General features: G+C 41.3%; 1 protein-coding gene and 1 long non-coding RNA gene across 2 annotated transcripts in view; one reads left to right on the plus strand and one right to left on the minus strand.

Annotated features, from left to right (window-relative positions):
• Nucleotides 1–1911: 1911 nt before the first annotated feature.
• Nucleotides 1912–17639, minus strand: part of LOC147819363 (uncharacterized) — an 87427-nt gene continuing 71699 nt past the window's right edge. The window contains exons 2-3 of the long non-coding RNA XR_015436997.1: nucleotides 9778–9870; nucleotides 1912–1992 (exon numbers count right to left, since the gene is read on the minus strand). This is a non-coding gene — a long non-coding RNA (uncharacterized LOC147819363). The remainder of the gene's footprint in view (nucleotides 1993–9777; nucleotides 9871–17639) is intronic.
• Nucleotides 15015–17639, plus strand: part of frmpd3 (FERM and PDZ domain containing 3) — an 81164-nt gene continuing 78539 nt past the window's right edge. Inside the window, exon 1 of the mRNA XM_087172891.1 lies at nucleotides 15015–15515. The gene's annotated coding sequence lies outside the window, so the exon portion shown is untranslated. The remainder of the gene's footprint in view (nucleotides 15516–17639) is intronic.

The raw sequence follows: 17639 nt of genomic DNA on the forward strand, positions 1-17639 counted from the left end.
GTTTACCACAATCAAGGACACTCGCAGAGCTCTGTAGAACAGATGAAATTGAAAAAACCCTTGCCAACAACTGGCTCTCCAGTTTACCATCAGCAAGAAATCAAACTACAGCATGTGTCCCAAACCTGCTACACACAACAGTCATCAGCCATTTTGTACACCTCGTGGACCCTCACATGGTTGACTGAGGAAGAAAGCGCCACAGAGCCTCTTACACAGAGCACATCAATAAAAATAGATCAGCCGTCAGCGTTTTCTGATGATCAGAGTACGATGCCCCTGATGTGAATGTTAAAGAAAGCCTTACAAAGCTTCCACATGCATATGGGACTGTAGGAGTTTAAGTTGGTTGGGGAACGATAATTAATAGGAGAGCAAACAGGAGCAGCTCAGCGCTGGCCCCATCGTTCTGCTCCATTAGAGGGAGAGAGCATCATTGGCCTAATGTGCCCAGAACCAGCTGTAGAAGAAGAAAGAACTGTCCAAGAGGACACACTAATGAGCTGCTTTTAAAGACACAGCCCTGCTACAGGCCAACGTGCCCCGGCTCAAGGGAATAACACACACATGTAAACAGACACACACAAACACACATACGAGCACATACACACAAAATGTTCAACTTGTTATCCTAAACTACTGCCGTCTCCTCAGCTAATGAGAGGAGAAGAGGGAACAGGATGTGAGGAGACAGGAGGATAATTGTGTGAGTGCAGTGAAAAAGCTATGAGGAAAAAAGGCGTGGAAAGTAAAAGGAGAGTAATGGCCGCTGGATTGGAACAGATGACAATACACTTCCTCCCACCCTGTCCGTCCGCCAAAACACTATCACAACGTGATGGCGCAGCGGGCTTCATGACTCTGTGACACACTGCATTTGTCTCATCCTCCCCTGAGACTGACTTACATTATTCTGCTGAGAGCTGCTGCTGATGATGATGATGATGATGATGATGGGAGAATGAGACTAAAAATCAAGGACACTCACAGAGACGCACACACAAACAAACACGCCCTCAAACATGCACTGAAATATACATACACCCACACAAACGTTCAAGGGCAAAGTAATCCATTGTAAGTGACATTGCTTTATAAGCCAGCAACACCTCCACGGTCTAAACAATCCCTTTAAGCTGCTCTCTCGGTGGAAATCATTTTTTACACAGTTACATCAGGGGCCATCGGCCATTTTACCTCCTCTCCAACAAACTTTTCTGAATTACTTCAAAATTAATACATAAGCATAATTGCATCTATAGTGGTATCCTTTCATTCCAAATGATTAGTTTAGGCAGCATGTAGATAATAATCCCTGTGTGTGAGTTTGTTTACCATCAGAGATTGCTTTAATACCTCTGAATATGAGGGAAGCATTACAAATCAATGAACAGGAGTGTTTTATGACAACATCTTATTAGGCTATTATTTTGATTTTTGAATCAATGTGATGTATTGCTTTGATTTGTCAAGTATCTAATTTACACCATTAAAAAAAAAAAGAGTCTGATCATTTTATCAATTAACTATTTCTTAGATGACTTAAATAAATCATGATATACTATATCTATATTGTGATATGAAATTACACACTGTGTACCATGTATAATCCACCCATAATGAGAGGGTGATTGAAAACAATATTGTATCATTAGAATCCGACATTATAGAAAGACAAAGCTTAATTTGTAAATTACCCGTGTGTGTGTGTGTGTGTGTGTGTGTGTGTGTGTGTGTGTGTATGTGTGTGTCAAAACAAAAAATCAGTTAAATCAGCTACAGGGAAAAATCAAAGGACACACATTACACATGTCAATCACCCATGCATTTGCTATTGACTTGATACTTATGGTGAGCAAAGCAGTGATCATGCAGCCAAACGATATTCTGCACTGTTCACATAACAAGGTGTCTTACCTTCAATCAGGTGTTCCCTCTTCCACTTCCTCCGCGCAGAAGCACTCACCAGTCACCACTAGTTCGCAATAAATGCTATGTGATGAAACAAAACAAAAAATAATTAAAGAAAATAAATAAATGATTTTTTTCTACCTATAATTATTAGTGTCTTACACTATTTGGAATATGGGCTGTCAAGACATCAGACAACCACAAGCTTTAAATGATCATGTAACAAATCATGATGTACAGATTAAAAAAGGAAACTTAAAAAAAATAGTTTACATGACACATCTTGTTATAAAGAATAGAGAATGCTGTGTCTTAGCAACAAAGTTTTGTTTTTTTATCTTCCCAAAAAAAAAAATTCTCCTCATTAAAAAGTTAACTCATCATTTTACGCTCAGACAACCAACATGAATAGATAAATAAAAAACTATCCTCTCAAGGGACAGTGAGATATTAAATTCAATTTATCCACCACAACAAGATCACAAAAACACATGCGTATACGAATATTCGTATATCCGAATAGATCAGCTGTCAGTAGTAAGGTGCTAATTCTTAACTGAGCACAGAAGGTCTCTTGTTTTCTCTAAATTACATAACTTCAGCTTCTAAGCATTCACCCTCTAAGTGCCACTCTGATGAGGATGTTCAGAGGTTTTCAGACATGGTTGCAGTTACAGCAAGCTGGTGCTTTTCTTTGGGTTAATTCATTTGTTTCCTACTGATTTTGACATTTTCCTTTGGGTGGTAAAAAAGTAAAAGGAGATGCATCTTAGAAGCCAAAACACTGTTCTCACAAAATAACTGCCACTTGAAAATGGTCACTTTAAATGTTTTACATTAAGGAACTTTCATTAGAGCAAACCCCCAACTCCCCAGTCATTTCACAGCACTTCTACGCAACTTAAGCATTCACTCATTTCTAACGATTGTTGTGACAGGCTGCCCTCTCTCTCGTCGCAGTTATTTATTCATAGATGACTAGATTTTATACCTCAGGACGGTTCAGCGACCTTGGATTAATGTTGTCATAGTTAGTGCAACATCTGCCTCAGGGGAAATTCCACAAGAGTACTAACTATTCGAGGATTGAAACACAGTAATAAAGGTCAAGTGACATCACCATCTTGATGTGAGAGGAACAAAGAGCAGAGCCCTTAGGTAAACAGTGATGGTCCCAGTAGCTGACCCAGACAGATGGCTTGAGTCAGAGGGGTTTAGATCGACTGAGGGTGCTGGAGGCTGACAGACTGCGACAAGCCAGTGAGTCTGCCTGTTGGTCTTTTACCAAAACTGTTTTGTTTCTTGTGTTGTCGTGGGCACACACAAACATGGGGAATTTAGTTTTCAAGCCAACATGCTACATAAAACAACAGGATTGCAGCGCCTGACCGAAACAATGCAAACCGTGATGATGACATGTCTGTGAGACACTTTCTGCACATGTCGCATATACTTTAACTACACTGGTTGTACTGAGGAACTATGTTCCTGGGCTGATGATGGTGACCACCAGCAGTTTGTTGCCTTGAAATTTTTCAATATTTTTCGTTTTTACGGTGTAGTAGTGGGAATGATGGCGCAACCGCCAACAGACTCAAAAGAACCGGCCGACTTGAGCAACTGTTGGTTGACTGACTTGCAAATGTTTTTTCCACTACTACTCCCTCTCTTAGCTCTGTGTGTTGATTATTTGGGAGTTTGCCTTCAGTCCTTCAAATAGTCTCTAATTACACAATAGATGAGCATTGATCAGATCATTAGTTCCAACAGAAAAAATAAACATTGATCAGATCATTAGTTACTATAGAATGCAGCAAACTAATGTTTGCTTTAGAAAATTGCTGTCTTTGGAGATAGAGCAGCTTGTGCTCTGCAAAAAGCATGACTCACAAACAAAACACTGATTAAAGAAGCTGGCAAATTCTGAGCTGTGTTCCAGGGGAGCCTCTTGTGTACCTCTTATCATTTTCTGGATGCCAAATACTGTCATTGTTTATATTTAAATCCTGTTATCTTGATATTACAACTTAAAGGTACCCTGTGGAGTTTCATGGCAACAAACAAATGAAAACCTAACACTACATTGTGGGTATCCTTGAGATCCTTGAATACATTTTTTTAAGTCATCTGCATTGTCACGTTAATGGCAGATTAATGCCACCAGAAGTGTATGTGCTTTACTAGCCAATTAAGAATAGCATCACGTCACTCCTGTACTTGTGACATGCGAGCACTGGCTCATCAGAACAGACTCCACATTTTAAGAAATCAAACTTTGTGTTTTTGTGATCATAATTTAATTATCTTGCTTTATTCTTTCCTTCATGTAACAAAATGTTTTCTCAAGCTCATCACTTAATTGGTAGCTAATTGTGGTTGCAATCTAAGTCCATCAAATGCTGATTAATGTAAAGGCTAATGTGATGATCAGTCGTGATCTCTCTATCTCACTGTGTGTCATTTCCACTTTAATCTGTCCTACAGTGTGGCTCCACTATCAGGTCTGCTACACTTGCTTTTCATGAAAGTAACAACAATTAGGCTGAAGTTGTGACCTTGAAAAACCATTAATTTTTTATCAGGTGATAACAAGATAATTAAGCCAGGATATTGAGATAAGAGGACTAAAAAAGCATGTGGAACAATGGCTGTGCACAGGACTGCTGAGGTCATATCTATTTGGTTGAAATGAGACATGACTGTCTAACTGCGTGTTTAATGATAAACTTTTCACATGGGCAACAAACGTCTTGTGCAACAGAACTTGATCATCATTTTTGATCTCGCCAAGGATTTTTTCTTACCAGATTTCTGTTAGTCTTGATCTTGAAAAAGACAATTTACCCCTAAATTGTGATACTGAGAAAACAAAGTTTCACAAAATATTGTGAGTTAACAAGATAACATTTCGATGTAGCAATAAAAGGGTTAAAAAAAATTATGCGCAATCGTGGCCGTTTAAAGCCAAGCTCAAAGAGAATTAATGTAAATATCAAAATGTCAATAAATGCATTGCCGTTACACTAGGTTCTGTAAGTATCTGTCAGACTCCTGCAGCTGATTTATCCTCTGACAGGATAGCTGGTGTTTATCAGGCTACAGTGTGATGTCACAGCTACACAAGAGTGCCAATTGTAATCAGTAATAAACAGACCTCATGTTGTCTTCACAAAAGGGAGTGGGGGTGCAAGATTTTTCCGTGTAGGTTCAAAAGGACCCTCAAATTGATCAGGGACCCATGCAGGGTCCCAGGAGCCCAAGGTTATGTACTGACACGGCTGCTTTGTGTATGTCTGTGTAATGTGCTGCTCTCTCACTGGTTGGAGCCCCAGAAGCTATTTTAAGACTAACTCCCATGACATAAAAACAGCCAAGCCAAAGACCTATAGGAAGACATATCTTGTGTTGTCTGTTAAAGTGGATAGCATTGACTGACTCTTTCTGTTCAAAGGACAGTGCCCTCAGCTATGTGCTATTGTTGTTTCAGTGCAGCACACTTGGTTTAACCTAAAACTGAGACACACACACAAACACACAAACACCACTGCATGATTGTTCTTTCTGACTTGCTGGGATTTGGTGGACAACTGTGAAGGCTTGGACAAACCCCAGAGGGAAACACTCCGCCTCAGCACAGCATATATGATTGTTTTCTTTTCTTTCTCTTTTACTTTGTAGGCTCTTTTTGTGCCCTCACCAAAAACAATATAGACTGACTGGGGAGTCCGGTGAAAAAACCCTGAGATTACAGGCGTTGACTACACACGATCCCAGCAGGTGCACACTATAAGGAAGGCCATTTACAACAAAAACATCTACAGCTTTCCAGGTTGTCCACTCCGCTGTTGAATTCATCTGTAAATAACATACGGTTGTGTCCAAATGGCAGGCTATACGTTGTAGTCAAGTGTTACATGTTTTATTATGCTTTTAATGCATGTTGTGGTTATTGTAAATAATGAACCAAATTCAAGTCACCAAATTAAAGAATAATGAGCCAATTTGAATTTAACAGAATGCAACTGATTTGAACCAAACTAATCTGAGCTGAATTTAATTGACTCAATTTAATTGAACACAGCTGCACTGGAAAAAAAAATGAGGCAGCACTATTGTCAGAAAATTAACTAGAAAGACATGATCAGTGAATGAAGAAAAATGACATATAGCAAAATATAATGTGCTTGTTTGTCAGACACCCATTTTTATTATATAACACTCAATCATGCTTGTAAACCCAAATGATTTGTCATTATGGCGGCTTGGTTATTTGCATTCAGGACATGAACCACATTTGTATGCATATGTGTCTTTGATCCAAGAGAGAAATACCTTAATCAATTCATCAAAATCAAATTTAATTGGCCACTTTTATGTTTTGCAGTGTAGCTCAAAAATAATTGCTAATGAAATGCTCAGTTACCACAGGTATTAACAACTTCTGATGGCAGCTCCCACCGCACATTTATTGTAGCCGCATAAAAGACCTGGAGTGTGAGAGCTCGAGCTCCCCATTTAATAACCTAAGTGCAAAATTTCCCTTGGAAATGAGAGGAAAATAAAGGGGCTTTTTGAAGCGCAGAATTACATTATATGAAAAGAGTTGAAAATCAGCAAACCCGTCACACCTAGTATTTCTCTGACTAATGTTCTCCTTCACATCTAGAGTGGAAAAAAGATTGTTGTGTTGTTTTTCTGTATGTTTTCACTTCAGGCTTTGTCTTCACATAATCAAAGCTGTCAGTCAATATGTCATTAGGCAGTACAGCCTGGTGTCATGTCAGCTCAGCCTTAGGTCAATGCGGATATTAACTGTCTTATTTCTCTTTCTGTTTTCATTGCTCAACCACTCATGAAATCCAATAAATGCACTGAACTGTCACAGCCAGGCTGTGTAACACCTGACCCCTGAAAACGATGAGGAGGATGAGGAAGATCGACATTTGTGTACATAAATCTGCAGTGCAAATTTGACCGATGAAGGAAACAACGGAGCCATTATCTCGCAGTGAGGCATGTGTGCGCGTGCAGTATGTACGGTATACATTATATAGGCTATAGAGCGTCGTAAACCTCAGGGATCAGAAGAGATCAAAGGGTTAATTGACTGTTAAGCCCCCACGCTGTAGAGATCAAAGACCTTCAAGCCTTATGATCACAATCGGCACCTTCCTCATGCAAGTCGCTGCTTGATCCTCTCTGGCAAGGTCACCACTGACAGAACTTTGGATTTGTCAGGATTTATTGTGTGTTTCTGTGTGTACCTGTGTGTCTCAGATCAGTCTTCGTGCGTGTGAAACCAAACAGGTTCTGTAATCTCTTGAGTATAAAGGCAGCCCAGTCCCCGAGGAGACAATGGTTTTTTACTTTATCCATAGTTGTGATGGTGAAGCCCTGCATCAATGTTCATTTGATTAATTGGAAGGAAATTAAGCAAAATGTATGTGTTGATCATCTGCATGTTTGTTTACGTGTCTACCACCAAAAGTACAACTTTCTAACAAGGCTTTAGATTACAGCCTGCAAACTGCAGTGTAAAGATCTTGTATTTATGGAGTATGAATAAAATACTGGCAGGATAACCTTCTGGATATAGGAAATTAATAAAGAAAATAAGCAGGAATCATTTGTATTTATGGGGGACACTGTAAGTGTTCATATTAAATTATTATGGGATACACACAGGGCACCAGGCTCACAGTATGAAAAATGAGCCAAACTAAGTGTGGCAATTAAAAATATATATATTATTTAAATGTAAAATATGACAGGTTGACGTTCATTGTTTTAGCTACAGCATTATTCCAGTGATCCTCAACAATACTGATGTCACCCAAAATACCATTATGGTGTATATCAGGGAGCATTACCAATCTTATTCAGTTCAGAGCCACAGATCTTTCAGTGAACAGATCTTTGCGTTACTGTTTACACTTTGACATCTGCTTTAAAATTGATATACACTTAGTGTTTTTGTGGAGACTGTACTGTGTAATTACATGTATAAATAATGCCACATATTAGTCAGCATTCCTAATATTTACTTTGTAATTTCAGTAAGAAAAAAAACTAATGGGTGGAGGGACTGCTTTATTTTACAGCCCACATACCCTGTAACTACTGTGTAATTACAGTGAGAAGGGAGTAATTCTTTATTTTACAGCCTTACACTGTAAGAAAGAGCTTTATCCCACATTGTATTTTCTTTTTCCTTATGGTCATGTACTGTCACTAAAACAAAACACAACTACCTCTGTTGGAATTATTAAGACATGCTTTCCAAAAACAAAATTGAACATGCCATTTTTAAGTGATGACTTTTCCTTATACTGTGTGTTGTCCAATAAATCTCCAATAAGTTTGATCTGATGGTATGATGGAACATAAAAGCTCCACAAGGTTTTTCTCTAACATCTGTTTTGATCAACTGATGGATCTTACATTGGCCCAAGAAACTACATCATTGTTCTCTACTATTTTCTTATCATTTCAAACAGAGAAATATTTTATAGCTACAGCAATAAAGGTGCGGCTTTCTGCCAGGCTTACTTTAGTGTTTTGTACCCCACCAACAATAATAGTGTACACTATATCAATACTAAATATTACTCCATAATTAAAAACGTTATATGGCCTTCATAATTTTAAAATGATACCATAAGTAATTTAATTGCAATATCAATATTGTTACCCTATATTCCCCATTTTCCTGTATTATTACCTACTAAAAATATTACAGTACAATGTGATTATTAAAAAGCTTTCAGTGCAGTTTACTTTAATTTCCTTCTTAAACACCAAGTTGTTATCCCCTTACTCCCTATGCTCTTGTCTTTTTCAAACACATACTGTGTTCACTAAATATTACATATTCAGACCATGATCTAAGGCATTACTGAACATTTCTTCTGCTACATCTACATCTTTTCTTGTCCGATTCATGCAAACCCTCCTGACTTCTCAAACTTGTTTCATCTTGATGAATACCACCTGTACATGTGCAGGTGTGTGTGTTCGTGAAATTAGATTATTTCCATAATCAGCACAGCAATTCAGTTATATACAGCTGCCTGTTCTGCTCTATTTGTGAGCAACTTTCGTTTACAAAAATGAAGAAAAACCCAAGAGCAAAAACAAGCTCTTCACACAGTGTGCACCTCGTCTTGCTGTTGGAAATCATCAGACCACAACAGAACAAATTTGACAGTGTCAGAAGTTTTATTAGTAGTCCTGAAAAAATTATTGCAAATTTTTGCTGCAGCTGTCAACACCGTGTCAACACAGAACTACATACTGTGACAGAAAGAGAGAAGGAATGGTTTGATATGAAGAGAAAAAAAATGCAACAAAATAATGTCCTGTAATGTAAACTGTAATGGAATTGGTCAGAAAGAAACACAGGCGGTTATTGTACTGTGAGACGTTTCCTAGCAAGTACTGATTTATTAGTACTGAGTTATTATGACAAAATACTCCTCACAATAAAGTTTTGCTTTACTTTTTTACTTTTGATTGTGGCAAGTTGTTCGAGGAAGCCCACATCTGCTCACCCCGATTGACCATAGGTCTGAGTTTTATTTCTTGGACTTGCTATCTGTCTTTACACTGCAAATTTCTTTAAAAAATAAACTTTATTTTAGTTCCTATTACATTTCTAGACAACTTTCAAGTGCACAAGACTTCACACTGCGGCTCTAACCTCTATGTTTGGATATACTGTATGTCCAGAACAAACAGCTGACATGCACTTGTAGGTCACTGGTATGACCCTGACCGACCCTGGAGTTTTGTTTACTGGGAGTTCATCCCCATTGTTAATGAATGGAAAGAGTTTGTCAGTGAAGGTGCGTATGTGTATGTTAGTACCTCGACGTCCCAGCTGTGAGTCCCAGAGAGAAGGTCCTCAGAGCCCAAGACACAGAAGTCGTCCCTGGGTTTTCAGGAAACTGCCTTCTCTCTCTGTGGGAAAGATGCTGAGATTAAAATGTGGCTGATAGTATTCCACTAGTGTTGGAGCGGCTTATGTCGATCCCCTCAGCGGCATACGCTGATCTCTAGTGGTATGCCGCTCGTGTTCCACCGGGACATAACATTTCCCAATGGCAGTGCCGCTCAAAAGTGGTCGGCCACTGTCAGAAATGTTTAAGTTTCTCTCATCAGTTCTGTAGTTGGGATATGTACAATGCATCTAATAGGACAATCAAGTACTTTTTTATTCTGACTCTGAGCTAACATAGTCTTTGTAAGCCTATCCACCATCCGACTATCTGATAACAGAAATGTACAGCCAACCAACCAAATAATATGGGTATTTTTATTTGGCATGTTGAATTTATCAGTAGAATGAGATCTCACTCACACACACACACACACACACACACACAAAAAAAAAAAAAAAAAATCAGTGTGTGGTAAGTCAGCAGGTTCACATTTTACAGTTTTCCCTCCTGTAGTTGTCCTCTCTCGGAGGAAGTTGTGAGTTTGATGTGAATGTGAATCTTAATGTCTTTTTTCCATCAGTTACCATATATATCATTTTAGATCTGTACTCTATCTCAAACTTCGTCCCCCTACAGTGAAACACACTGGAGGTGTGGGCTCCATGTGTGAATTTATAACACTGAGTTATATTTTTAAGTAATCTTTGTCTGTCAAAAGGTGTCCCTGGGTAAACCCAAGAAGCGTAGTTACACTGGTGGCAGTGCTGTTCTTTGTCATCACTGAAAGTGTGTTTTTGTCGTGTTGGAAACATGCTGGTAATCTGTAGCTTAGCTTCCTCAGTATAGCTAGCTGGCTAAGTATGCACTTGGACTTATGAGGCTGGACAGAACTAAACCTTTTGAAAACTGGCACAGGGAAGTTTGACAGATGCTCACCCAGCATGGATGTCAAAGTTGATATGCCGGCTCTCCTCACTGGTGATGGGAGCCAGTTTTCCCGGCTGAGTGAGACAAATGGAGGTTGACATCAAAACACTGGACTATGCTGCTGTTAAACAGAGACTTTAAGTGCTTGTGTTTGGATGGGTAGAGCTACTGGAACACTTGAGAGCCAGCTTTTCTGCTTGTGTGCATGTGCTCTTGGTGAGAGCTTGGAAGTATATGACATGAGTCAGCTGGTCAAGGAGGATGTCAGACAGAGGGGAGAGGGAGGAAAGATTTTGGCATCTTGGATCAGGTCTTAAGGCCAAATGCTTTGAACAGGGTCTAAATGATTTAAGGTAGACTTTGACTATCTTGGTGTTGTGCAAGAATGCCAGGTAGGCTCTGCAGAGGGGCTATGAGAATGTAGAACCATGCATCTGCGCAGTTTGTGTCAGTCACCACTGGCCTTCAGTGGACTATTTACAAGTTAACAGAGCAGATGTACATTATGAAGACTGAGGTGAAAGTAGAGAAAAGTAGGCTGAGAATGTGTCCACGCACTCTGGTCAGGACACTGTACAACTCTCTGACATAACATACCAGAAGGGGAGATCCTGTGACAACAAAACCACGCTCCTGATCGTGAGCCATTTGCATCTCAAGTGGGATACCAGTCACACGGATACCATCAAGAGGTGGACTAATTTCCCATCTCTAAGCCACCTTGAGTCAAGAGCCTGAGTCTCTGGATTAGGCTAAGAGGCGTGTTGTGCGACACTGCCAGCAAGCATCAGGGAGTCTCTCAGTAGTGAGTGTCGAGGCCCAGACTCCAGCCTCTCAGTCCAAGGGTACATTACAGCATAACATTTTGGGAGACTACTGCTGGATGGTGATGACACATGCTGCAACGTGGGCCCTATTTTAATTACGCAAGTGCAACAACAAGTGTGAAGTGGTCTTGAGTGCATGGACTGCGTGGGTGTCTCCATGTACACCTGCTATTTTGGGTGCAGCAGCGCACGATTAATCAAGTCTCAAGTCTAAGTCAGTCACGTCATCTCCAGGAAATCACGTCTTTTTCTGGCATCGCGATGTGAACACACAGCCCCACATTTCTGCAGTCATAATTGTACTGTGTGACTCATGTCGTAAACGGTCACATGATGTTGTACTGGATATGACAGCAGAGTTTGCACTGCAATGGATGTAAGGAATAAAACCCTCTCACTCACTTTTTCTAAAGCCCCCGCTAGTCTAAAAGCAGAATGCTGAGTTATAACCCACCACTCTGATGTGTGTGTGGAAGTGTATGCCGTCACTTTGTAGAGGCCTGGTGTCAGTTGCACATGATGTAATCGAGGTAAACACAGTGGATATCCGTGCGTATAATAGCACTGCACTCTAGTGTGGCACTTCTCGAATCAGAGGCTGCAGACTTATCAATATTTCTGGTCCGATGCCTTCGGGTGGCTGCAGGGATTTAATGAACTGAATGAGAGAAGCTTTTCATTCAGTATAAAGCAGCTGTGGCCAAAGACACTTTAAGAATCACCTATTCTAATGTATAGATCAGTGCAGACTGATTTATCCATGTAAAACATAAACATGTAGAGTGTTTGCACATTTTAAACATTTTTCTGTTATGGCTGCACATTCGCTGCAAGTATTTAGTTTGCTCTTTTTGATATAATCGCCAAAATGACAAAACCTAATTCTGAGACGTCTACCCTCAACACAAAGTCTGAGACCCAGTGGGCCTTCTCACCTTTACAACAGGGCCCCCGATGTAAAAGAAGTGGTAGAGGGTACTGAGGTCTCCATACTAGTGGACCCAGGGGCTTCTGCGTCATTGATTACACTTCACAAAATAACTGCAGATGATAAACCACCTTTTGCTCATGGCTTATTGGAAAGTGGGAAACCCTTGTGTATTTATTGACACAGAGTAATGCTGAAAGAAGACCAACACAGAAATCATTTTTCACAGCTTGGTATCCCAAAAGTCCTTTCTAGCTTGCATGATCCTGCCTAGCATTGCAATTAGTGCAAAATGTGTATTAAAGCCAGGCTTCTCTGACTGCTGCGGTGCATCTCTGTGTGAGATAAGGTGATATTAGTGTGTGTGTGTGTGTTACTGTAGGTACCAGTGCATTTGTTATCCAGAGGTCTGCCAGGAGTGCAGGAGTGAGGGAATTACCATCTGTTAGTTCTCTGCCAACATCCAACGCAGTACTAACCGTCTTCCTCATGCATAATTACCCCCACACACACTCCACAAGGCTGATTCTTCTCCACGAGATTGCCTCAGTCGCTGCCTCGGCTCACTCCTAAAGCCTGATTTAGCAGCAGATTACAGAGTTAGATTAACACAGCCGAGCGTGAGGCGTTTTCTTCCAAAAGCAGACCTCGGGTCAGTGCAGAGCTGTTTCCCTGAAGGATCGGGTCTAGAGTCGATACAGGCTACAACAAACGGCACATTGTGAATGAATTTTAAGCTGCTGTTAATCAGTTCTCTCACATTCACGACTTCCTTTTCATGTTTTGAGTCTTTTCCATAATTTGAATTTGCTACAGCAGGTTCAAAATTCATTCTTTTGGGTTGTGATTGGTCATGCTCTTATATCTGAAAGAATTAGTCTGTATGCAGCACAGTAAACTGAAAGAGAGTATGGGCAGAGAGCTGGTGTGGTATGTTGTGGTGCACTATAGCGTGCACTATAGTTACAGTCTTTTTAGACGGTCCTCTCAGTTCAGACTCATAATGCTAGAAGCATGGCTGTCTGCAAGCCCAAGCATCCTGCCAGCAGTCTTTCCACTGCTCACAACATATGTGTGTCTAGACATTTTCAGTTTGCTGAGATGCTGGGAGATTGCCGATGGCCTTTTCTGTCAGGTTGACAGGGGTAACCTCTGTTTTTTTTTTATTCTGTTTTCTACACGAATTCTGGTTTCAAGCTGGACGGAGAGCTGGCTTAATTCAAAGCCAGACACAGAGAGGGAAGAAGGCATTCTGCCCAAGACAAAAGGGATGCTAAACTAAAGAGGATGCAAAGATAAGGAAAGACTTATCTAAGAAAGAAAGAGGAAAGAGATACAAGATGAAGAGGTTGTTTGGTATGCTCCTCCCATGCTTTGTAAATGTCCCTCCTTTTTTTTTTATCAGATGGGGAAATGTCTTAGTGCCTGCATTTCTCTCTCTCTTTCCCCCTCTCTATTTCTTTCTCTGTCAATTTCAAAAGCCTTTCTTCCTATCTCCACATCTTCATTCTTCTCCATTTTATCCCTCTCTGCCTCTCTTTAATTCTTGAGGCAGTCAAAGCAGAGCAGACAGCATGCTCAGAGAACAAAACAGAGCACGCTGTCAGTGAAACTGAGCCTCAACATTTCACCTCGTCTTTCTCATTCTCCTGTTTCTCTCTCTAATCAAACGGCCCACCTGCTTTTCAGTTCTTTTTGGACGGGTGTCTCATTGCAGGCGCCGTCATATTTATTCTCCTCTCCTCTCCTCTCCTCTCCTCTCCAGAAGATCTTCTGCAGTGTCAAGGTGTGATATATCAGTCCCATGGGCATTCAGGGAGGCAGGTAGCCTGTTAAGGCTGTAGGTTCTTGGGTCTGTTGACACACTGATAGCTGGAGGAGATCCTCTGCTGTTATTTAGGTGTCCCTCTCTTCAGTGTATGTTCGGTTGTGCGTGCATTTACGCTATGTATGTGTGTGTATAGCCGGCTATAAAGTTCTCAGCCAGTATGATGTCAGACATGCTCCTTAGCATCCAAAGGACGCACAGGAATGTATTTGCACACTATAAACATGCAAGATATGTAAAGAACAAAATGGAAACCTGCCTTCTCTGCATGTGTGTGTGTAACTCACTTGTGAATCACATACACGCATGCACGCACACACACACACACACACACACACACACACACACACACACACACACACACACACACACACACACACCAAGCATATGTGTGTGGATGACTCATTAACCCAGCCACTGCCATGCATCCCTGATTGACTGGTACCGATAGATGGAGCAGGAGGAACCGTTCCTATACCCTCCCTTGCCATTCTCCCTTCCCCACTTCCACATACACCCCTCTGTCTCTCCCTCACTCTCTCTCTCTCTCTCTCTCTCTTTCCATCTTCCTCTCTCACACTGCCTCAGCATCTCGGAGCCACCGGCAGCATTAACAGTGAGAAGAGAAGAGACTGAGTTTCCACACACAGGGAAGAGTGGAGCCAGCACTGACGCGCAAACACACACACACACACACACACAAAAAAAAAAAAAAAAAAAAAAACGCATACACACACACACATGCACAGGCAGAAAACGGGAGGTGGACAGAGGCTCCAGCTGTAGCATGTCCACTGGCTGCAGTCAGACATGTAGGAGGAGGAGGTGCTCTGCTCGCTGTTCCATGTCCGCTTCAGTCTTCTAAGCACCTCCCATCCCCCCCCGAACGCTCGCTCCCTGGCTCTGCGGTTGCTGAGGGGCTGGCTGGAATGACCCGGGAGAGCGGGAGACACAAGGAGATGTGCTAGACAGGGCTTGACGGCAGGGAGGACTCTCTGATCCTTGATCCCTCTTTTTGTCCAGGCTAACAGACACAAGGCAGACCTCTGATCTGCCCCACAGATGCATGCCCATTTAGGAGGGCATGGCTGTGTAGACCGAGGGTCTTCATCAAGCACAGTCACAGTGAGAAGGACCACCACAGAGACACGCAGGTAAGAGGCAGCACAGCTGGGGCTGCTCTGCTGGATTTCTATCTATATTGATTTAGGCAGATGTGACGGAATCAGCCATGTGTCGTCTGAGATATAGATTACGTTCCCTCCTTTCACTGTCATCTGTGTTCATGTATCTGTGTCATTATTTACTGAAGGTTTTGCTGTGTGCATCTTGTTTGTGCTTCTCTGCTGTGCTGCATGGCCATTGATTAGAGCAGAGATGGGTCTGTGGATGTGCGCTGTGGCAGTATGATAATGGGATATGTCTCCTGGAGGACATGGTCTGATATCCATCAGCTGTCTGGGGAATGTCAGTGGGAATGAAGAGGGTACAACAGGGAGGTAGCAGGGGAGAGGAAAAAAGAAAGAGCTCGTCTCTCATTCTTTTTGACACTGAAAGTCCATGGCATTCATATAATTCATATCATTTATGTGAGTGCCATATCCTATGGGCTTCTGCTGATTTTTTTGTTTTGTTTTGTTTTGTTTGTTTCTTTTTTTTTTTTTTTTTTTTTTTTTTTTTTTTTTTTTTTTTTTTTTTTTTGGGGGGGGGGGGTGACCATTTGGCTTTCTTTTTCCTCAGTGGTTCATTTGTCATTCATATATTCATCCCACACTCCATATTTGGCCAGTTTTTCAATTTAAGTCTAAAGGCTGTGGTAGCTGAGAGTGCTTAATGGTGAAGAAATGCCACTGAGGACTTTGCAGAAAGGATGCTTTCTGTTGCTGTAGCTGGAGAGCAGGGGGAGCCCATGGGTGCTGGTGTGGTGCTACACTGAGCCAAGCAGGGTGGAAGTTGGGGTAGAAGCCTGGGCGCAGAGAAGGAAACTGTGTAATTAGACAGAACAGTTGCACAGTGAGAAAACACATGTTGGAGAATTGAGAAGTTCATACAGAGGAGGTGAGTGAAAATTAACGCCGACAGTCATATGATGAAAGATGTTGCTGTTGCAGCTTTAAGACTTTTCTGTGGCTGCCCCTGCAGAAAAGGGAAAAGGTCAGTTTACAAGCAGAGGAAGATCTCCCTCCTCAACCCCCCCACTAATGCTCCAAAGTCTTATTACATGACTGAAAATGGTTATAGTGCATTTCTTGTTCTGTGAATGTCAATGACGGGGGCAGCAGCAGCCCCAAAGTGCATTTCAGAGATTGGCCCATGGGTGGATGTGCTTATTCAGAGGTGCCTGTGGCTAAGAGAGATGAGCTGTCGAGTGCCGTTGCATGGAGCATACATCACTGAACGCAGGGCCATGGACCCAGAAGGAATCAACAAAAAGAAAGCCATTACTTAGATGACCAGGCTTCTCTGATCTCGTCATGTGGCTGGCGAAGTTATGGAAACACTGGACAGGGGCAAATGGAGAGAACGAGACAGGTAGAGCACCGAGGCAGACGAGGAGAGAGCACTCAGTCCAATGCCATGATTAATTCTAGAGTGTGCATTCAGCATAGGCCCAAAAAATATCAATATTTTCCATTATACAGTGTGTTTCAGAGTGGATGGTGGCTGATTTAGAGGCTGATTTCAAAAGCCATATTACAACATCTATCTAGATGCCACTCAGCCCCACATTAGCTAACCTGGCATTTGATGGAGTGGATGTCTGAGGTTGATTGGGTGTTCCTTTGCAGTAAATGCATGCGTAGGTTGATTGTGGAAGTTTTCTGTGCAAATAAATATATACACAAGCATCAAGCAAGAAGAAAAGTTATCAGATGACTTTTGCTTGAGAAATTACATTTAATTATTTATATTCTTAGTTTTCTAAATGTATAAAATATGATCAAAAGCACAGTATACCCTGAAATCATTTCTGTGATCATGCTGTACATTGTACTTTCAAGCATAGCTGCTATTTTATGTTCTCTGTCGACTTCTGCTTAGTCATTAGAGAGAGCAGAACAGCCCCAAGGTTGTAGGGTAGAACAAATTAATGCAACTTGTGGTGCAGCCTTTGCCCAAGTGCACACACAGATACCAATGTCTCATAGTATGGCTCATGGAGATGACAAAATGACAAACACCAATCCTGGACATGCTTTCAAAATCCAATCATCATCAAAGTAGCAAGGTCTGATGCACATGTAAGGAGAGGCAGTTGACACAGGCTGACAGCTCTG

The sequence above is a fragment of the Seriola lalandi genome, unplaced genomic scaffold (genome assembly GCF_002814215.2).
Source record: "Seriola lalandi dorsalis isolate HSWRI2012SDOR001 ecotype SW California unplaced genomic scaffold, Sedor1 jcf7180002053898, whole genome shotgun sequence".
In the NCBI taxonomy this organism is placed as follows: Eukaryota; Metazoa; Chordata; class Actinopteri; order Carangiformes; family Carangidae; genus Seriola; species Seriola lalandi.